At 39.9% G+C, this 23707-nt stretch overlaps 1 protein-coding gene across 8 annotated transcripts in view; it reads right to left on the minus strand.

Moving 5' to 3' along the window:
- LOC148003312 (sulfotransferase 1C2A-like) overlaps window positions 1–23707 on the minus strand; it is a 77406-nt gene that overhangs the window by 19982 nt on the left and 33717 nt on the right. The window contains exons 1-3 of one of the 8 annotated variants that reach the window (XM_087567958.1): window positions 10465–10646; window positions 8700–8897; window positions 4610–4683 (exon numbers count right to left, since the gene is read on the minus strand). The exons of 1 other annotated variant lie outside the window; for it this stretch is intronic. The gene's annotated coding sequence lies outside the window, so the exon portion shown is untranslated. Of the gene's footprint in view, window positions 1–97; window positions 603–4609; window positions 4689–8699; window positions 8898–10464; window positions 10719–23707 lie in introns of those variants that run through there. 6 more of the 8 variants (XM_087567956.1, XM_087567955.1, XM_087567961.1 and 3 more) reach the window with 6 other exon arrangements.

Genomic DNA, 23707 nt, shown 5'->3' on the forward strand with positions numbered 1-23707 from the left:
CGTGTAGTTTTTCCTATCTACAGGTCTTCAGCTATTCCTGTGCCCTGTGTCTTGAGTCCACCAGGTACGTCGCTTGGAGCAGGAAGGTTTGTCTTACCTGTGGTCCTGAGGCTCAAGTTTGCTAATGGGGTGTTGCTTATGAGCTCCCCGGGGGGACAGCAACCAGGATTATCTGCACAGCCCTTTCCGGGAGCTTCCATGCACCAGGGTTCCAGATGGCGTTTGTTTTTTCCTCTGGAATCAGTAATGTGAGCAGAGTGTAGTCTCCTCAGGTTTCCCACGCGTGTCTGACTTTCTGAAGATTTAGCTCTCCCTCCCATGAGATTTGGGTGCGGAGAACTGTTTATCTGGTCGGTCCCTTCAGGTTCCGGTGGTGTCTCAGGGGCATGGGACCTGCTGCTCCTGTGCGCTTATTTCCAGGAACCCAGAGGCCGTATACAGTTTTCTCTGGTGCCAGGGATATGGGCAGGTGTGCGCACTGTTGGTGGTCTCTTCCACTCTGCAGTCTCAGGAATGCCCACCTGTCCAGGCGGTGAGCTCTCGCTCCCATGGGGTTTGGGAGCAGTGAGCTGGTGGGGGCCCAGAATGGAATTCTTAAAGTACTGTGATAAAGCATATACAACATGAAAATGACTCTTAAGTATCATAAGTGGATGGCTCAGTGGCATTAATAATATTCCTGCTGTTCTATGTCTACCATCACCTTCCATCTCCTGAAAACATTTTACTTTTCTAGATGGAAGCTAGGAGCCCACTACTGCTAAAGCTCAGTGCCAGGCTACCACTATTTTCCTTTTTATCTCCTTAAACTCTAGATGCTTTAGAGTAAGTTCATTTTGTCTTCTTGTGAATAGCTATTTTATTTAGTTGAATATTCTTAAGGATCGGCTGTATTGTGGCATGCTATCAGATTTTCTTCCCAATTAATGCTAACTTTTATTGCATGCCTGCTTGTAGTGTGGTTTGTTTATCCATTTCCTTGTCCACGGGAACTTGGAGTGCCTCCTTTCAACTATTGTACTATAAACAATGCACAATACCTAAGCTTCTACATTCATATTTTTGGGTTCATAACTCAATGCAGATATGCAAAATAGTATGTTCTCATTTTTGAGAAATTGTCATAGAACTTTCCTACAGTGGCTGTATCATTTAAGAAGTCTACCAGTAGTATATAGTACTCTCGAATCACTGACATGTATCTTCCTTAAATCTCCATCCCAATAGATTTGTTTTGCTTTTCCTTCATGACTAATAATGAATATCTTCTCATGTACTTACAGTCTACTTTATGTCTTTTTTTCAGAGAGAGACACATTGTTCCACTGTTTGTGGTTGGTTGCTATACCTAGAAACTTACAAATATATGAATAGGAGGGATGAATGATCTTCTAATACTCAAGAGTAAGTGGCTATTGTAGTTTCAAAGCACATCTACCACTGCTGCTCAGAGGCATAGCAAGGTAATGTTCAGTGACTGCTACAGTAGTGAGTACCACTATTATATTTATTATAAGCAACTCGTTTTTAGTTCTTATATAATTTGAAGCCTAGAACATTAGAGGGAAAGAATATTTATGGAAAGTGTAACCGCGAATAATTGCTAGTAATTGTGTAAAGAAAACTACAGTGAATGAGAGAAACAAAAACTGTCCAGGCTGGCCAGATCAAATATCAGGATGACAGGTTCCCAGAGAAAGTTGAGTTCTCTGGAATGGATGCAGTGCTTTTAGAAAATGAAGACCCGGTTTTACTTGAAAACATTTCCAATATAAGCAGCAGCTATAGTTGTAGTATAGCAGAGAGGGTGTACTTCCCATAAAACTCTGAGATGTGATATAGTCAGCTTCAGCAGAGGAAGATAGAGTATTGCCATCTCCCCTTCCTTTCTTTTCTTTTAAGGTAAGAGTAGATAGGATCTCTGCATATCCCAGGATTGCCCATAGCTCCCTCTGTAGCCTTGAATGTACAATCCTCCTGCTCCAGTCTCCTTGGTTCTGAAGTGGCAAGTGTAAGCTCACTCACTTAGTTTGGAGCACTGACATTTCTAACATACCTTCCATGTTAGGTCCTTCCCTTTTAATTCACATCACAGGTTTAGCATAAGTAATAATCATTCCTCTAAATATAAGAAGGCTTACAAGATTCTAAATCAATGGTTTGATAAAGACCTCAGCTAGTATCTGTCTACTAATCTCATAAAACTTCTTTAAAAATTGCTTCTAAGTTACAAGTGTGCGTGAAATTTAAGATGTTCATGCAATAAGTCCATATTCACAAAGAAAACTAATACAGAAATTGTTATTACTTAATGTATTTTTGTCCTTTTCTTTTTTTTTTCTTTGAGCCTGTAGAAATAGAGTTTTAAAAAGGTTACTCATTGTCAGAGTCAGGATGTGCAGTGCCGGACGTGCCTGAGGGAGAGCCAGAGATAGGACTTGCCAAACCAGCTACCAGTTCCAAGGACACTGATCATCCGTAGCCACCCCCTCCCCTTCCTTCACTCCCCAGAAGTGAGTCATCTCCCTGAGTGAGATGAGCCACCCTACCCGAGCTGCTGAGCTGCTAGATAGCATGTACTCCTTGCTGTTGTAATTTCGAGCCGAAAGTAAGTGTGCACCATTTGAAATGACCAATCATGTGTAACCACGCAAATGTCCCTAACCTCCCCTATATAAACCCCCGAGTTTGGAAGCTCGGGGTCGATTCCTCTGTCTCCTGTGTGAGATACGTATCGACCCAGGATCCCGCTAATAGGGATCTCGTTAATAAAAGCTACCTCTTGCTGTTACATCAAGACCGGCTACTCGTGATTCCTGGTGGCACCCCACCCCATGATTGGAGCGAGAGACGAGGCTCCCCGTTCAGGGGTACGCTCTTTCAAGCCAATTGTTAAGATATAATTGCCCACCTAAACATACAAATCCCAGTACCATCCATCCCTTAGGAACATTAGTAACAACCTGTAAATACACAGAGCGAGATCTTTACATCAGTGTCCATTGTCCTGCCAGCGAGTCTCTCTCTCTCGCTCTCTTCTCCTTTCTGTTCCAGTCTCCTCCTCTTCCTTCAAACTTCTCTCCCACCCATCCTTCCTTCTCCTCCAATGACAGGCCTCCTTCTATCCTGTACCTACCCCTCACCTGTATTTTACAAATTCAATGGGGAGAAGTTTCTAGTGAAGTCACCTGATTCCTGAGTACTTGACTAGGCAGCTGTCCTTGGGGCAGTGGAGTTAGCATCAAAATACAGATAACTCCAGGGCAAACCAGAACATTTCCCCCTTTTTGTCCAGTTAAAAAGCCTTTTCACTTATATATAAATTGAGTACAATTATTACCATTCTAAAATTTATAAAGCATATGATATACTCAACACCCAGTCCATCACTTTTTTAGTTAAACAGAACATTTAGTTATCCATTCCAGCTTAAGAAAGGCTTAAAATGTATATTATATCTTGGCTAGCTTGTATACTATCTGATAACTATCCAATAAAATATGTATTTTCAGAGTTAAACAGCCTGATAGGCTATGAGACTGTAATCAGTCTTCAACCCTGCCAGAAATCTTTGAATGACCAAATATCTATTAAGATAGGAAGCCTAACATGGCTTCCAGAACTACGAGGTTGTAGAGACAAATCTCCACTAGCACATTCCCCTATTAGCAACATGTGAGTGCAAGTCTGCAAGTCTACAGTGTCCTTTTCAAATATAAATTTTGGTATTCAGTATAACAGTTCCCAAACACATTCTCATTTTGAACTCCAGTAGAACTTTGGTGGTGGATATGGGAGTCCTCAAAGTATATTGATGATGCAGTTCCCTCTACCAGCTCATAGACAAAAGGGAATAGATTTCAAGGCCTTTAGAAGCTGAGAGTAAATTGGAGGCAACAGCCTCAGTCCTTCACCTGCACAACAGAACAGAAGGCTGATGTTCAGCAGATGAACTGAGGTGGGATGTTTTCCCCAAGCCTCTTGGTGTGCAGACCTTCATTTCACCTAGCTGCTGTAATCTGCTCAAACTTCTGACCAAAAACAGTTAAAACAATCAGTAGGGTATGATGGCAAGCAATATGAGGGAAGCTAGCAGAAAGAGTGTGACTTTGAGGCCAGTCTAGGTTACAGTAATACTGTTTTAAAGCACTAAACCTGTGAGTCTGGAATGCCATGCAACCAAGGGAGCCATCCAGAGCAAGAGTAAGGTTGATGTGTCGAAGCCTTGAAAATCTCATCCTGATACCAGCAGGAGTAGGACTGTTTTCCTCCTTGCTCTGGGTGTGCATTCCCTGTGCACATAAACCCTATGATCCCCATTTTTGCCACCCTTGAGGTAGTCATGCAAAATTACAGATTATCCTTCCTCTTTCCCTGTAAGGATATGTTCAGGAATCAAATAGTCCTCCACAGGTAAATGAACATTCCAAACATATGAACACCAGCCAGTAATATACCCTCAGTATGAAAACTCCTACCTACTCACCGAGGTATATATAGCCCTTAATAAGCCCAATAAGAGAGAGCTATTTCACTGAAAACCATCACTAAAGAAGGCTATTTATCCCTTTGCATTCACTCCAACTGACACCCTGTGAAATCCACATACCAGAATAAACTTTGTTCTTTTCAGTCCTGCTCAGTGCACAATGGTACCTGGATACCTCAAGGGCAGAAGCAGACCTAGGCTGGCACAAAACAAAATAAGAATAAAGGAAAAAGTTTGAGTTAATTAATTCATCCTTTGTTTTCCTATACAAAATTGCAAGTATGCTTCTGCCTCTGCCTCTGCCTCTGCCTCTGCCTCTGCCTCTGCCTCTGCCTCTGCCTCTGCCTCTGCCTCTGCCTCTGCCTCTGCCTCTGCCTCTGACTCTGCCTCTGCCTCTGCCACTGCCTCTGCCTCTGCCTCTGCCTCTGCCTCTGCCTCTGCCTCTGCCTCTGCCTCTGCCTCTGCCTCTGCCTCTGCCTCTGCCTCTGCCTCTGCCTCTGCCTCTGCCTCTGCCTCTGCCTCTGCCTCTGCCTCCAAAATGCTGCGATTCCAGATACGTACTACCACATCTTGTTGCATCATTTTAAACTGCTCAATTTGTGAGCAAGTGCAAACTATTTGCATAAACTAATATTGCAAAAGCATTGGTGGATATGATGGACTGAACTGTGTGCCTCCACATTCACATGTTGAGCTCTAATCTTCTTACTTTAAAATGTGTCAGTTTGAGACAGGGCCCTGAAGATGTCATTAAGTTGAGATGAGGCTCCAATTCTATCATACTAGGGTTCTTCTTAGAAGAGATTTAGACATACAGAGAAATACCAAGGGATGTACACAGGGAACAACATGTGTGGACATAGTAAAAGAAGGCCCCCTGCAAACAGAGGAAAAGGCCTTGAGAAAACATACTGACAGACACCTTGATCTGGGACTTTTTTGTAGGAATTTTTTTTAAAACTGAGCAGAATAGCATGATCAGTTAAAGCTCAGAGACCTGCTGTTTCATTGAACATTGGAAAATAAAGAAAATTATTCATTTGTCTTAGTGTTTCTTTTTTACTTGACCAAACAAGTAACTGAATTTAAATAAGTTTAAAATTATGACCTGGAGGTAAGGACTGAACATCTTCAGTTGACAGAGACCAGCTCATTAATAGAGTCTGTGTGGTATAAAGGTAGATTTGAGGGCTGAGTGAGGCCATGGAAGTATGTACAGTGAGTCAGGTGGGGGCTGATGTGTAGTTCTGTAGTAAAGGTTTGCCCAGTGTGCACCATGCCCAGCTTGACAATGTTGGGGAGGAATAGAGGTTTCTGAATGCCTTATCTTACAGTGATACAAAAGCCACAGACACCCAGCTGAAATCAGATTCTCAAGTTTGAATGTGTTCCCAGAATTGGAGTTGATGTGTGCACAAACCTCACTTCTGCTGCTGAGCAGAAGCAGAGATCACAGGGGAAGAACTGAAAGCAGCTTCCTGTGCTACTGAGCACCAGTGCCTCGCAGACTGGGTACATCAAATACTGAGAATGACACTTTCTACTTCTGATAACCTCATAGAAGGTCAAGGAGCACACAGGTAGAAATACACCTGCCATCTGACAGCCCACAGCATGCAGGCTAGAAGAGAAAAAGAGTGCTTCCTTGGGCTTCTACTTATAGGTGGTCTCAGCTGTGGTCACTGCTATTTTTAGAGTAAGGCAGATAGACACACAGACTTTCCCAGGCAGGCTCCTTTTCGTCCTCTGAGGCCAGGTCCCTGTGGCCTCCTTTGTGAAACAATCTCTAGTCTTTTCCATAGAGTTAACCTTTCATCTTGTTTTCTGAGACAGGTCCTCACACTGTCCTCCAGACACGATTTGAAGTCATAACTGTCCTCCACCCTCAGCTGCAAGAGGATCTAAATTTACATGAGAACTTCCCAGATCTTATGCCACAGTGCTATGGTTACTTGCTTATATAAGTAACTTCCCTAAGCAGGAGACCTGGTCCAGTTTTTTTTATAGGCCTAGCTTGAATGGTGTCCACAGACTTAACGAAAGAAGGTCCAGTGTGGTGAAGAAATAGTCATAGCCAGAGCAGTGTAGATGGCTGACAGGAGGGGAGTCTTTGTGAGGGAAAAGTACAGTATGCACAAAGAGATGGTATTGTGGAAAGGTGTCTGCATGAATTTCTAAGTTGAACACAGCCAATGTTAGCTTCAGATTTTTTTTTTATTATTATTTTTCTTAGGTTTCTTAAGACTTAGGATCTTTCTGACTTGAGTTACACCACTTACACATTAGCACCTGTATGTCTGAGAACTAAGAACATACACCAACAAGTTATGCCAAATGTTTTAGATAAGCTGTGTTCTTACCTTCAAACTCTAGTTTTCACCAATCTAAAAGCTGGACTGCCCAGTGTTCGGTAAGTACAAAGGTACACTTAGAGGAAGGAAGAAAGTATTTCTGGTATAGGGCAAGCACAGATGCTCAAATTCTACTATGCCAAATATACCCAAACTTTAGCAATCAATCTCAAACAATCTGTAATCAACGAGATCAGCTAGAGCTTTAATCAACAGAGTCACGACTACAAGAAACAAACTTTGGCATCTGGCCAATGAGGAAGTAAGTCTCACTGTTTAGGGATCACTGTTCTATAAATCTCCACTACCTTAAGTACTTTCAGACTCAAGGCTGTTTAGAGAAATGCACAGAGGCAAACACACTGCTCCTCCCTCTCTAAGACCACCTGCTTCCCCACTATGTGCAGGCCCTGGCTTTGTTGCAGAGTCCCCATGCTACGTGGTCTTCTTCCTCTCCAGTCTGATAGAGTTTAAAGTGGGAAAAACAAGAGTATTGCCATGCTTATGTTCAAAAAGAAAAATAACTCAAAAGCTGACACATTCAGCCTTTTACTCAAAGCACCCTGTGCCTAGATGAGTGCAGCCCTTATAAAGTTACTCAAACCTGGCACATGAGGCTTACATCCATGACCTCATTTACCTTTTAAGACTCGTGATGCTAAGGTGTGCCAAACTAAAAAATTATTAACCACCAGGATTCACAAAGTAAACTAATTCCCAATCTCCCCTTAACTGTGATTAAAAAGAAGCTTAAAACATGAGTGAGTTTAAAAAGACATTTCAGAACACGAGTCTAAAGAATCTTTGTTTTTCTTCTACCACAAGAGCTAGTCTTAGTTACTTGGGTCCTGTTCTGTTGGCAAGTAAACAGACTTGGGTTCAGTAATGGAGAAACTAAAATACTGGCTGCATGGTCTCAGGTATCCAGTGGAACCTTCTTAGAGATTTCTTTTTTATATGTATAAAATGTGAGTCATGCTAACTACCTCCAATCAGTACTGTTAGATTAAAAACATGGAACCAGGGCTCTGAGGTTAGAGTGGGTGGGTAAGAGAGGGAGCATGCTCATAGAAGCAGGGGGAGGAGGTATGGGAGAGAGGGAAAGGGGATAACCTTTGGAATGTAAATATATAAAATATCCAAGAAAAATAAAATTTAAAAAGAAATAAAGAGAGAGAGAAAGACAGACCCAGCACAGACTAAGTAGTTACAAATGCTGGCTTTTTCCCTTTCTTTCCAGAATATATTCATTGATGCACACATATGAAGAATGACAGAACAAAAGTTTAGACGAAGAAACTATGTATATATTTATTTATACTCACATCATCCCATGATATATATATATATATATATATATATATATATATATATATATATATTTGCATGAAGAAGGCAAATTAAATTCCTTGATGTTGTTCTTGGCAACCTCAGATCAAACTGAGCTTACTAGATCTCTTCTGGCAACTTCCAAACTTGCTTTAGCCATGAAATTAAAGCTTAACTCATCTTTTGATACTGTAATTCCTCCATGGCTGATATGTCTTCTACCACCTCCTTTCTAAAGAGGTTTTGTTTGTTGACTCGCAAGTCACAATTGCCCTGTAGCAGAAGACCCTGTGTCCTAGTATCTGTGTGGAGATATCCTACGTTGCATGCTACTATTTTCACACTCAAAGTGTCACTCTAGACTCTTTATCCCATATAAGAGTGATATTGCTAATTGAATAGCTATGTATTGAGGGTGAATGCAAAAGAGATAAATCAATAGGTTCTAATAACCTGGCATATGTATTTAGTGAGCATTGATTACAACTGATTCCTTCATGGTCACAGTGATGAACTAAAGTGACACTCACCCCTCCAACAGCTCTATTTGCTTCCTCTACCACACAACAAACTGTGGGCCACCAACCAGACGCCAATAAATGAGAAAACAGAAATGGTATACAGCTTGCCACAGTTGAAACAGGCAGCTAGAAGCCAGGGGAAAAGATGGTAAAAGTCCTCAAATATTCAGTCACTCCTGACAGCCCATTGTTCGAGTAAAGGAGCCTCTAGAAAAGAAAATCTGTAAATATTTATAACCATAAATGCACTAAACACAAATTCATAAAACAAATACTGTCTATTAGATCTAAATCCACAGATTAACCACCACAATGACATTTGATGACTTTAGTATCCCATTGTCAAAAACTGAGAGGTTGTCCAGACACAAACTAAACAGAGAAACACTGGAAATGAATGAAATCGCAACACAAAAGGACAAAATATATCTTATAGCACATCTACCTGAACATTAAAATTATACTTTCTCCTCAATGAGACAAAGAAATCTCTCTAATATTCACCGTATATTAGAACAAAAAGCAACTTTCAACAAACACAGGAAAATTGAAATAACTTCCTGCATTCTATCTGAACACAATGAAATATTACAGCTTTGAATGCTTAATGAAAATCTAATTGAGAGATCAAAAAATCAATAACTTCATCATACATCCAAAAGCCTTGAACAAACCAAACCCCAAACCAGTAGATGAAAAGAGGTCAAAAGTTAATGAAATGGAAGTAAAAAAAAGTTTACAAAGAATCCATTAAATTAAAAGTTTCATCTGAAAATATTTTGGCAAACTCTATGTTAATCTAAGCAAAGTAAAAAGAACTCACATGTAGAAAGCCCTGAATGAAAGCCTAAGTGCATGTGTGTTTTTACAGACCCAAATAATAAAATGAGAAATGAAAAAGGAAATATTATAACATATAAATGAAATTAAGAAAAGTATAAGAACATATTTTAAGTCTCTTTTCCACTAATCTAAAATACCTGAAAGAAACAGATGAATTTTTAGAAACACTTGACATATCAAAATTAAACCAATAAAAAACAAATGAGCTAAAGAGATCCATAACTTAGTAATGAGACTGGAGAAATAATAAAAATAAAACATGTCCCAAATAACCAGTGCCAAAGATCAGATGGACTCACTGCAGAATTTTAGCACAAGTTCAGAGAAGAACTATCCAATTGCTCACAAAATAGAAAAAGAGTGTATGAGCCAGCAGATATAGAGGACAGCTATAAAATGCTGACTTCTGGAAATGACACAGCTGGTGCAAGAATCAAGTAACTCAGAGCAGATGTGGTTACCGGTATAACACCTGTACAAGATCATCAAGCCAGTTAATTACCCTGTAGTAGATAGTCCTGTGTCTTGGTGTCTCTGCATACACTGCATGCAACTATTTCACACTTGAAATGGCTTACAAGAATTGGTAAATCCAATCACAGGACCCATGCCCTCTTCTGGCTTCTGTGGACACAGGTAAAGCCCTCAAACATAAAAGAAAATTACTCTAAACAACTTCTTTTAAAGAAAAATAACATTTTTCTTGTTAGCCAACATCATTTGAAATTTGCCCTTGTCAATTGAAGAGCCAACAATCCTATTCATCTTTCAAAATGTGTAATCTATTTTCTTACATTTTTGGTTGTTAGCTTAGCCTTTAATGGCTGAGCCATCTCTTCAGCCTAACAGCATATTTTCTATTCAGTGTTTAATGGCATTTCATTTAAAGGACTAAGTAAAGTCGGTGCTATATGCTATCTTTATTACTTACAGTTAGTGTTTAAGCACAAGCAGTATGTGTCTCTAAGGATACTAAGCAGAACAGATGCACGTCTTGCTTTTCTAACAGTCTCTTCCAAAGGTCCTCCTTCAGATTAGTGAATTCCCTGATCCAAGGTTAACTGGCAGCACAGGAATCCACACACTTTGACCCCATCCTGGAGGCACCAGAACATCTTGGCATGAATGCTGTGGCTTTCTTCAGGAAATCACCCCTCAGTGTTGCCATATTGTATTATGATTAATAAGTTTACTTTTGATAGTATTGGCCACATATATGTTTGAAATCAGGGTTGGACTTTTGTCCTCTAGAGGAAAGAGCATGCAGGCTGAATTAATTCTCAATGTGGGAGGAAAGTGACAGAAACATTCTTCTTGAGGGCCTCTGTTCAAGGGAGGGAGAACAGTGCACTACACTTATGTCTTTTCAGACTTTAGGGGGCTATTGGTGATGTCTAGTAGCTTCTGGCAACATGTTCTAGTTAGAAAGCCAAAAGGTTCTATGAACAGGTAATAGGAGGCTTTGAATTCTATAAAAAGATGGAAAGAAATACTGATATTGTTCTAGTAATTAGTGATGATGGCCATTTATTCATTAAATATTGGTTGATTACTAGGAACTGTATCAGACATGGAGGAGTGTGCAAAGAAAGAAGTGTTAAAAATCTTAAGATTTTTAAAACTTGACACTGCATGTGTTGTTACCGCTCTCAAAATCTTAAGAGAAATGGCCCAAAACTCCTGGGTTGAGTATATAGTCCTATCTCCTGCTTCTGTAAAAGACAGTGGAATTCTGGAGACAGGTAAGATAAAAGAATGTGCAATAGGACAATGTGCTCCCTTGGTTCTGTCCATTCAGATGCACTTACTGGCTGGTAAACATGGTTATCCTGAAAACCTTCAGTGGTGGCACCCTCTACATAGCAGGGTCTTAGTTTGATTTCTCTTCCTATTACAAAATAGCCTAGACTAGGTAATTTATCATGAAATGAAGAATAGAGAACCTTGTGACCTCTGAGGCAGAGGTATCACACAGTGAAGAGCAGGAAACATTCTAGTTCTTGCTTTATGTATTCTCACCCAATCCTATTTACTTTTCAAGGACCCTTCTAAATAGCATTCATGCATGAATGTGGGATGATTGTTTCTAGCACATGGTTTTTGTGGTACACTTTAAAATTAACATTAAAGGCCAGATGTATATATTGGGCAGCATCATATGATAAATATGTTATGATTTACTGATCGATCATATGGTAACTTTGCAAGTATGCAGTTGTCTATTTACTGTGAAATCAGTTACAACACACTAAGTAGATAGGCATGACTATATTCAAATGTTGATTTCTCTGCTCCCGTAACTTCTTGTAATCCAGACATGGCATTGTAATGCTTATTCCAATATCTCCTGTCTCGCTGATATATACTTATTTCTCCCCATTTATTCTCTGATTTGTCAATGAAAACTGATCAGCCAATGACTGAGCTGGGGAGAGAACAGAGGTGGACTTCCGATTCCAGTGAGTGGAGAGGAGTAAAGAAAGGGGTCAAAGAAAAGTCAACACAAAGAGAGAGTCCGAGTGATACCTGGAAAAGTGCCCAGAGCAGAGAGAGCCAAATCAATACTAAAATGCAAGTATCTTGGGAATCTTCCCTGAGAGGTAGTCAGATTAGCTTAGAGGGTTATATAGACTAATAACTACTCAGATATTGTTCTGTAAAGCTTATCAAATAAATCTTATAGTCTCTGTCTCATGTACTTGGAAGATAACCAAGATAAACAAGAAACTGTTAATTATAAAATTGCACTAACAAGATGAGATGTCAGATGTTATTTCAATTTTCCTATGTTCATGAAGACTTACTTTTTCTCCTAATACTGTGTTTAGTTTTGGATAAAATGTCATTAACTGCCAAAATAAAATTTAGTGTTTAATGATTGGGTAAAACATTGTAAGAGTCCCATTAGCTCCATTCAATGTATGATGTAATTAACTCCAGAGTTTTTCTGTTTAGCTTTTGTCAGGGTGGCCTGCTTATTGGTTAGAAGTAGGTCCTGAAGTCACTATGCCTGTGTGATGCTCGACATATAATTTTGGATAGAGTAGTGTTTGTAGTATGAAAGGGGGTGCCCTTACATTTGGTACAGAAATGTTTAAAACTGTAACATCCTGTTGGTAGTTTTTTCCTTTAATGAGTATGTAGCTTCCTCCCTTATATCTTCTAATTAGTTTTTGTTGGAAGTATATTTGTCAGATATCAAATAGTTAGCCTGCTTGCTTCTTGTCCTCATTCCCTTGAGTACATTTCTCTATTCTTTAACTCTAAGATGGTACCTGTCCTTGATGGACAAGCGTGCTTCTTCCAGGGAGCAGGATCCTGCTTTTCAATCCAATCTCTTATTCTGTATCTTTTTATTAAGAAATTAAAAATATTAACAGTTATTATTGAGTATTTATGAATTCTTGTTGTTTTTGTGTTCCTGACTCACTTTTTAATCATCTTTTGCCTACCTATTTTGGGATTATTTACTCATTGTGCCTTCTTTTGGTCTATAACTAGTGCCGTGTGTAGAAATGAATTGGTGGACAGAAATTGTTGATATTTGTCCTTACTGTGAAATATTTTTTCTTTAATCTTTCATTATGTTTGATAGTTTTACTAGGTAGTCTGGGCTGACATCTTATTTTCTTAGAGCATGCAGACTATCTATCCAGGTCATTCTGACTTTCTGCATGTCTGCACAAAAACTCTTGGAAAGATTTCATATTAATAAGCAAATGATACACATGAACACTTTAGAAAAACAAGCAGAAGCAATACACCAAAAGTACAGACAGAAAGAAATAGTCAAACACAGAGATCAAACTAATAAGATAGAAATAAACAAAAAAAGCAATACACTAAAACTCAGTGAAATTAAGAACTATTTCATTTAAAAAATCAACAGTCCTGACAGACTTTTAGACAAATTAGCCAGAAAAGAAAGAGAATCAAAATTAGGAAAATTAGAGATGTGAAAGAGAGCCATTACAACAGACACTGAGGAAATTCAGAGAATCATAAAGATATAGTTTAAAAATCTTTATTACACTAAACTGGAAAACATAAAAAAATGCGTGAATTTCTTTTTTTTTCATTTCATGTATATATATATTTTCAACCTTATTAACTTGGGTAATTTACAGTTCAACTGTTATTCCCTTTCCCGGTTTATGGGCCAACATCCCCCAACCCCTCCCCCTCCCCTTCTTTATGGTTGTTCCCCTCCCCATCCTCCCCAATTACCGCAATCCCCCCTTCCATCCAGTTCACTGGAGGTTCAATCTTGGCAGGAACAGGAGCTTCCCCTTCCACTGGTGCTCTTACTAGGCTATTCATTTCTACCTATGAGGTTGGAGCCCAAGGTCAGTCCATGAATAGTCTTTGGGTAGTGACTTAGTCCCTGTAAGCTCTGGTTGGTTGGCATTGTTTTTCATATGGGGTCTCAAGCACCTTCAAGCTCTTTCAGTCCTTTCTACGATTCCTTCAACGGTGGTCCCGTTCTCAGTTCAGTGGTTTAAGATGGCATTTGCCTATGTATTTGGTGTATTCTGGCTGTCTCTCGGGAGAGATCTACATCCAGTTCCTGTCCGCCTACACTTCTTTGCTTCATCCATCTTATCTAGTTTCGGGGCTGTATATGTATAGGCCACATGTAGGGTAGGCTCTGAACGGATGTTCCTTCTGCGTCTGTTCTAAACTTTGCCTCTCTATTCCATGCCAAGGGTATTCTTGTTCCCCTTTTAAAGAAAGAGTGAAGAATTCTGATTTTGGTCATCCTTCTTGAGATTCATGTGTTCTGTGCATCTAGGGTAATTCGAGCATTTGGGCTAATATCCACTTATCAATGAGTGCATACCATGTGTGTTTTTCTGTTGGCGAGGATGTGGATAAAGAGGAACACTCCTCCATTGTTGGTGGGATTGCAGACTAGTACAACCATTCTGGAAATCAGTCTGGAGGTTCCTCAGAAAATTGGACATTGAACTGCCTGAGGATCCAGCTATACCTCTCTTGGGCATATATCCAAAAGATGCCCCAACATATAAAAAAGACACGTGCTCCACTATGTTCATAGCAGCCTTATTTATAATAGCCAGAAGTTGGAAAGAACCCAGATGCCCTTCAACAGAGGAATGGATACAGAAAATGGGGTTCTACTACACAATGGAATATTACCCAGCTATCAAAAACAATGACTTTATGAAATTCGTAGGCAAATGGTTGGAATTGGAAAATATCATCCTGAGTGAGCTAACCCAATCACAGAAAAACACACATGGTATGCACTCATTGATAAATGGCCCATACGTATACAGCCACCCAATTAGACAAGATGGAGGAAGCAAAGAAGTGCAGGCAGACAGGAGCCAGATGTAGATCTCTCCTGAGAGACACAGCCAGAATACAGCAAATACAGAGGCGAATGCCAGCAGCAAACCACTGAACTGAGAACAGGACCCCCGTTGAAGAAATCAGAGAAAGAACTGGAAAGCTTGAAAGCCCTGGGTCCTGCTAAGACTGAACCCCCAGTGAACTTGATTGTTCGGGGGAGGGTGGCAATTGGGGGAGGATGAGGGAGGGGGAGCGGCTAGCGGGATGTTGGCCCGTAAACCAGGAAGGGAATAACACTCGAAATGTAAATAAGAAATACTCAAGTTAATAAATAAATAAAAAAAAGTTGGAATCTGAATGTCTTCATCCCACCCACCCCTTATATTGTTTGACACCATGCAAAAGGTCAACAGAACAACACAGATAATGCACATTTTTATTTAGTAACAGTTCATGCTTATATATTATGGATTACAAATAATTTAACTTAACATTATCCTAAAATGCAAATATCCTTCACTCTTATATCTACATAAATTTCTTAGTAAATCACTACAACAGAAACAGATTTTTGGTCAGTCATGCGATTCCTAAGCACTTGGTTACCAGTATACTATGGAAAATTACCACTCTCCTTGTGTTAGCTGAGATCTTGGGATCTGGGGAGAGGTACCACCAGATTGTAGTTTTATTTGAAAGTACTACCTCAGGCAATTACAAGAAGTTGGGCAGGATTCTAGAAGGGTCAAGCTTCCTAGCCAATTTGGTGTGTGGTCTATTATCCTGAGGTGGTGTTGTTTCAGGGTTCCACCAGTGTGCCCAGGGCAGGGATGGCAGAAATGGCTGTTCAGGGTACTCGGAGTGGGTGTGGTCCTGTGAAAGGCATGGGGCTGCAGGCCTGAATATGACTGTGCCCTAAGCTGAGCAGTGAGTTGAGTAAAGTTGAGTTTCTAGACCTCTGACCACTTCTGACCGTGTGGAAGTCCCATGCTGCTGTCCAGTGTTGCTGAGCCTTGGATCCTTCTAGAAATTTTTCTCCAATTGCTGTGGAGCTTAGGAAGGTGTATACCTTGTTTGAACACACTCCAAGGCCTGATATGTGTTCCATAAAGCCTGAAACTGTAGACAGCGCTGGCAGGAACATTGATGAAGAAATCCCAGAGGGAGCCTTCACTCAGACAGACTGATGGACAAATACTAGGATTGTGGTAGAGTGTGATATGGCTTTTCTTTTAGAATTTATTGTTGATATATTCTACATGTGATGTTTTCAGCATGTTTGTTGTGTTGATGTATAGATAATTCTACCTGCTCCTGTCCATTAAGAAACCCAGCACCATCAGTAGCTACAGAAGGACAGTATACTCTTGCTTCTTCATTGTTCCTTCCCCTGTAAACCAATGATAAGCCCCTCAAGACACAACAATCCCTCTGGTACTGGAAAGCTTTGGTAAAGGATAAGAAGTCCAGGGAAATGTGCTTTATGGTTGTTTTGTTCCATTGACAGTTCCTATTGTGCAGTGTCTAAGCTGTCCTCCGGCTCATTATTAAGGTTAAGGTAATTTTGAACTCTCGATCCTTCTTCCTCTGCAACTTATGTCTTGACATGGCAGGCTTGCCCAAACCACATCTGGACAATGTGCTGATTTGTTTTATGCTTTGAATGTTTGTTTGTGACAGATACCTTTGTTGTTTCTGTTCTTTGTTGAATGTGGTATTTATGAAAGGCTGGCTTCAGAGACTGGAATAGAAAGGATACCATCAACTTCTATCCTCTGACAGGAATTAGAGAGCAGGACCTGTAGCTCAGTGGTAGAGTATTTGACACAGGATGTCCTAGGTTCAATCCCCAACTCTGCCAAAATGGAAAGGAGGATAGAGGACTATCACAGTTTCTTTTCTAAATGTTTAGAAGAATTTACCATTCATCCTTTATAGTATTCAAAGCCAGACATCTTATTACTCTGGAGGTAGAGGAAAGTGAATGTCCATGAGTTTTAGAGCATCCTGTTATAAGGGTGCACTTATAAGGGTAAACCGGCTCACAAGGTAAAGGGGCTTGACATGCACCTTCATGGTCTGAGTTCAATCCTCAGGAATTCACATGGTTGGAAGAGAGACCTGCTTCCCACAAATTATCCTCTGACCTCCACAGGCACATAGTAGCAAATGCAGTGTGGTGTGTGTGTATGTATATGTGTGTATGTGTGTGAGAGTGAGTGAGTGACTTTTTAAATAACAAAGTCAAGGAGGCTTACACTTGAAGAATGGCACCCAAGGTTGACATTTCTTGCTTTCACATTTATACACTTGTGAAAAATCTTCATAAACATTAATAGGCACCACTCCACATACATACATATGATGTATACAAGAAAGTAACATCTCAAAGCACTGCTTTACATCAGTACTGGAATTCAGGGCACTTGAGCACAGTGTAACATTTCAACAAAGTACAGCTATGCCTTTTTCCAGTTGACCATTAACATGAATTCCTGAGAATGTCTGTGACTGAAATCCACAGGTTAAATACAAAGTCATGAGTTAATTCATTTCTCTAAGAGCAAAGAAACCCTTGCAAGAAATAACACAAAGAAACTGCAGGAAGTGACAGTTCAAACAGTGTAAATATTTATATATTTTCGGTTCCAGAGGGAAGTTCTATAGGAAACTTGGATATGTCAAATTATAAAGACACAATTTATAAGGGGTAATACGTAGCTAATGTTGTTAATTACAAAGAAGTCACATAAAAGATAGAAAAAAGACAAATAACCCAAGAGGAAAATGTGAATTCTTGTGGTCAAGGCCTTTACAGACATTGAATCTTTTAGTTACCTTTAAGGGAGGTCCTGCTGCTGAATGTCAGGCAGTGAGGGTTGGCAGAAGGGACTGGAAACAATCGCGAGTGTCTCGCTTCTATGATTTACAGGCTGTATAGTGTCAGGAAAAATTCATGGTCCCATACATATTATTTCTCTAAATCCTAGGTCTACAGATGTTTCCCAACATGCCAAGTCTCTAAGTGGGAAGAGATGGTGCTAACTCAGGAATTCATTAGTGTAAACCATGATCTATCTTTCTTGAAGTGTCGATGTCTAAATCCTGCCACCTTGCATTGTGCTTTGACCTGGAGCACCCTGTTGGTTGATAGGAAATGAACCATTAATGACTTGCCTGGTGCGTATTTGCATGTTTGCCTAGTTGGGGGTGTTAAGAGAATCATCATTTAGCAGAGATTTGGTTTTGTCACTAAGGCCCCAATGAACTTTTTTTTTATGTTTAACTTATAGAACCTCATGAGTACAATTCCTAAGATACTTTCAGTATCATAGCACTCACATGTGTCTTTGTGTGTGTTTTTGTATGTGTGTGACTGCTATGTTTCTGTGTGTATGTTTTTGGTCTTTGCTATTTTGTGGACTCTTCTTTTTCGCACTTTTTATCCCCTTCTCTCTGGTTTCACCTCATAACATTAGATAAGGCAACAGGGTTATAGAGGGTAGAGAGATAGAGATGCCTGAATTTTTCTTTTGTTTCTTCTTTGATCACAACTACTTACAAATTATAAACAACCCCCATTAAGGACCAACAGTACCAACACCCTCTCCAGCCCTCACATTTATGTACCCTATGAAAAGTTCCTGGAAATTCAAATGTCATACAATCACATAAACCATCTGAAGTTGGTGAACCATACTTAAGCTAGAGCATGGTCAGCAGCCACAGAAGTCTGAAGTATCCCAGTATCCCTACACCTAATTTTAAGATGAAAGCTCATTCTTACAATATGTCTGGGTGTTTTCCCCCTAAAACACAAAATTTGCAAATTCTTAACAATGCCACCCTATTTGACTTTGGTACCAATCAGGAGCCCCACTGTTCCCTGACCAAAATGTATACACATGGCCACATCTAGGTAGAACATATGCTTTGCTCACAGATTTGAATTATGAGCAAACTAAATTGCAACCCACTCAACTTATGAGAGATACTTTGGCAATGACCACTTGGGAACTTTTTTTTATGGGTCCCCACATTTGCCTTGTTCTCTGTCCTTGTTATTTTTCTCTCAGTTCTGTGAGCAATTCTGTACCCGTACTAGTTTCTGTTGTACTGGAATAAGGTGATCCATGTTGTGCTTGCTACCATAGAAACAAATGAACACACACACACACACACAGACACACACACACACACACACACACACACACACACACACACACACACACACAGAATCTTTAAACTGCATTTTAGTCAGACATCCAGCATTCTTCTCTCTGTGTAGTGAATGATTCACACATACACAAGGCTGTTGCATTGCTCTTGAGTCTCCATCTGTGTTACACCTAGGTTAAAGGTTAACTTAGAACAGTTAGCAGTGTAACCTGCTGGGCTACTTACAGTGTGCACATTCAGCTTCCTTTCTACTCGATGAAATACGGATGTGCCTCACTAACATAGAACCAAAAAGTGTCCCTCAGTATTCCCATCAGTGGTATTTATTATTAAAGAACTCTAATAATTAATCACTCACCTCCATGGACCTATATGACATATGTTAAAACTACACAAATGCAAAACTCAAAAGGGCATGGTTAAATAAAATCTTTTTTTTTTTTTTTTTTTTTTTTTTTTTTTTTTTTTTTAGCAGCCTGCCCCCCCCCTTTTTTTTTTTTTTTTTTATTAACTTGAGTATTTCTTATATACATTTCGAGTGTTATTCCCTTTCCCGGTTTCCGGGCAAACATCCCCCTCCCCCCTCCCCTTCCTTATGGGTGTTCCCCTCCCAACCCTCCCCCCATTGCCGCCCTCCCCCCATAGACTAGTTCACTGGGGGTTCAGTCTTAGCAGGACCCAGGGCTTCCCCTTCCACTGGTGCTCTTACTAGGATATTCATTGCTACCTATGGGGTCAGAGTCCAGGGTCAGTCCATGTATAGTCTTTAGGTAGTGGCTTAGTCCCTGGAAGCTCTGGTTGCTTGGCATTGTTGTACTTTTGGGGTCTCGAGCCCCTTCAAGCTCTTCCAGTTCTTTCTCTGATTCCTTCAATAGGGGACCTATTCTCAGTTCAGTGGTTTGCTGCTGGCATTCGCCTCTATATTTGCTGTATTCTGGCTGTGTCTCTCAGGAGCGATCTACATCCGGCTCCTGTCGGTCTGCACTTCTTTGCTTCATCCATCTTGTCTAATTGGGTGGCTGTATATGTATGGGCCACATGTGGGGCAGGCTCTGAATGGGTGTTCCTTCAGTCTCTGTTTTAATCTTTGCCTCTCCCTTCCCTGCCAAGGGTATTCTTTTTCCTCATTTAAAGAAGGAGTGAAGCATTCACATTTTGATCATCCGTCTTGAGTTTCGTTTGTTCTAGGGATCTAGGGTAATTCAAGCATTTGGGCTAATAGCCACTTATCAATGAGTGCATACCATGTATGTCTTTCTGTGATTGGGTTAGCTCACTCAGGATGATATTTTCCAGTTCCAACCATTTGCCTACGAATTTCATAAACTCGTTGTTTTTGATAGCTGAGTAATATTCCATTGTGTAGATGTACCACATTTTCTGTATCCATTCCTCTGTTGAAGGGCATCTGGGTTCTTTCCAGCTTCTGGCTATTATAAATAAGGCTGCGATGAACATAGTGGAGCACGTGTCTCTTTTATATGTTGAGGCATCTTTTGGGTATATGCCCAAGAGAGGTACAGCTGGATCATCAGGCAGTTCAATGTCCAATTTTCTGAGGAACCTCCAGACTGATTTCCAGAATGGTTTTACCAGTCTGCAATCCCACCAACAATGGAGGAGTGTTCCTCTTTCTCCACATCCTCGCCAGCATCTGCTGTCACCTGAGTTTTTGATCTTAGCCAATCGCACTGGTGTGAGGTGAAATCTCAGGGTTGTTTTGATTTGCATTTCCCTTATGACTAAAGATGTTGAACATTTCTTTAGGTGTTTCTCAGCCATTCGGCATTCCTCAGCTGTGAATTCTTTGTTTAGCTCTGAACCCCATTTTTTAATAGGGTTATTTGTTTCCCTGCGGTCTAACTTCTTGAGTTCTTTGTATATTTTGGAAATAAGGCCTCTATCTGTTGTAGGATTGGTAAAGATCTTTTCCCAATCTGTTGGTTGCCGTTTTGTCCTAACCACAGTGTCCTTTGCCTTACAGAAGCTTTGCAGTTTTATGAGATCCCATTTGTCGATTCTTGATCTTAGAGCATAAGCCATTGGTGTTTTGTTTAGGAAATTTTTTCCAGTGCCCATGTGTTCCAGATGCTTCCCTAGTTTTTCTTCTATTAGTTTGAGTGTGTCTGGTTTGATGTGGAGGTCCTTGATCCACTTGGACTTAAGCTTTGTACAGGGTGATAAGGATGGATCGATCTGCATTCTTCTACATGTTGCCCTCCAGTTGAACCAGCACCATTTGCTGAAAATACTATCTTTTTTCCATTGGATGGTTTTGGCTCCTTTGTCAAAAATCAAGTGACCATAGGTGTGTGGGTTCATTTCTGGGTCTTCAATTCTATTCCATTGGTCTATCTGTCTGTCTCTGTACCAATACCATGCAGTTTTTATCACTATTGCTCTGTAATACTGCTTGAGTTCAGGGATAGTGATTCCCCCTGAAGTCCTTTTATTGTTGAGGATAGCTTTAGCTATCCTGGGTTTTTTTGTTATTCCAGATGAATTTGCAAATTGTTCTGTCTAACTCTTTGAAGAATTGGATTGGTATTTTGATGGGGATTGCATTGAATCTGTAGATTGCTTTTGGTAAAATGGCCATTTTTACCATATTAATCCTGCCAATCCATGAGCATGGGAGATCTTTCCATCTTCTGAGGTCTTCTTCAATTTCTTTCCTCAGTGTCTTGAAGTTCTTATTGTACAGATCTTTTACTTGCTTGGTTAAAGTCACACCGAGGTACTTTATATTATTTGGGTCTATTATGAAGGGTGTCGTTTCCCTAATTTCTTTCTCGGCTTGTTTCTCTTTTGTATAGAGGAAGGCAACTGATTTATTTGAGTTAATTTTATACCCAGCCACTTTGCTGAAGTTGTTTATCAGCTTTAGTAGTTCTCTGGTGGAACTTTTGGGATCACTTAAATATACTATCGTGTCATCTGCAAATAGTGATATTTTGACCTCTTCTTTTCCGATCTGTATCCCTTTGATCTCCTTTTGTTGTCTGATTGCTCTGGCTAGAACTTCAAGAACTATATTGAATAAGTAGGGAGAGAGTGGGCAGCCTTGTCTAGTCCCTGATTTTAGTGGGATTGCTTCAAGTTTCTCTCCATTTAGTTTAATGTAAGCAACTGGTTTGCTGTATATGGCTTTTACTATGTTTAGGTATGGGCCTTGAATTCCTATTCTTTCCAGGACTTTTATCATGAAGGGGTGTTGAATTTTGTCAAATGCTTTCTCAGCATCTAATGAAATGATCATGTGGTTCTGTTCTTTCAGTTTGTTTATATAATGGATCACGTTGATGGTTTTCCGTATATTAAACCATCCCTGCATGCCTGGGATGAAGCCTACTTGATCATGGTGGATGATTGTTTTGATGTGCTCTTGAATTCGGTTTGCCAGAATTTTATTGAGTATTTTTGCGTCGATATTCATAAGGGAAATTGGTCTGAAGTTCTCTTTCTTTGTTGTGTCTTTGTGTGGTTTAGGTATAAGAGTAATTGTGGCTTCATAGAAGGAATTCGGTAGGGCTCCATCTGTTTCAATTTTGTGGAATAGTTTGGATAATATTGGTATGAGGTCTTCTATGAAGGTTTGATAGAATTCTGCCCTAAACAGGTCTGGACCTGGGCTCTTTTTGGTTGGGAGACCTTTAATGACTGCTTCTATTTCCTTAGGAGTTATGGGGTTGTTTAACTGGTTTATCTGTTCCTGATTTAACTTCGATACCTGGTATCTGTCTAGGAAATTGTCCATTTCCTGAAGATTTTCAAATTTTGTTGAATATAGGTTTTTATAGTAAGATCTGATGATTTTTTGAATTTCCTCCGAATCTGTAGTTATGTCTCCCTTTTCATTTCTGATTTTGTTAATTTGGACACACTCTCTGTGTCCTCTCGTTAGTCTGGCTAAGGGTTTATCTATCTTGTTGATTTTCTCAAAGAACCAACTTTTGGTTCTGTTGATTCTTTCTATGGTCCTTTTTGTTTCTACTTGGTTGATTTCAGCTCTGAGTTTGATTATTTCCTGCCTTCTACTCCTCCTGGGTGTATTTGCTTCTTTTTGTTCTAGAGCTTTTAGGTGTGCTGTCAAGCTGCTGACATATGCTCTTTCCTGTTTCTTTCTGCAGGCACTCAGCGCTATGAGTTTTCCTCTTAGCACAGCTTTCATTGTGTCCCATAAGTTTGAGTATGTTGTATCTTCATTTTCATTAAATTCTAAAAAGTTTTTAATTTCTTTCTTTATTTCTTCCTTGACCAGGTTATCATTGAGTAGAGCATTGTTCAATTTCCACGTATATGTGGGCATTCTTCCCTTATTGTTATTGAAGACCAGTTTTAGGCCGTGGTGGTCCGATAGCACGCATGGGATTATTTCTATCTTTCTGTACCTGTTGAGGCCCGTTTTTTGACCAATTATATGGTCAATTTTGGAGAAAGTACCATGAGGAGCTGAGAAGAAGGTATATCCTTTTGCTTTAGGATAGAATGTTCTATAAATATCCGTTAAGTCCATTTGGCTCATGACTTCTCTTAGTCTGTCTACATCACTGTTTAATTTCTGTTTCCATGATCTGTCCATTGATGAGAGTGGGGTGTTGAAATCTCCCACTATTATTGTGTGAGGTGCAATGTGTGTTTTGAGCTTTAGTAAGGTTTCTTTTACATATGTAGGTGCC

The sequence above is a fragment of the Rattus norvegicus genome, chromosome 9, assembly GCF_021556685.1.
Source record: "Rattus norvegicus strain SHRSP/BbbUtx chromosome 9, alternate assembly SHRSP_T2T, whole genome shotgun sequence".
Taxonomy (NCBI): Eukaryota; Metazoa; Chordata; class Mammalia; order Rodentia; family Muridae; genus Rattus; species Rattus norvegicus.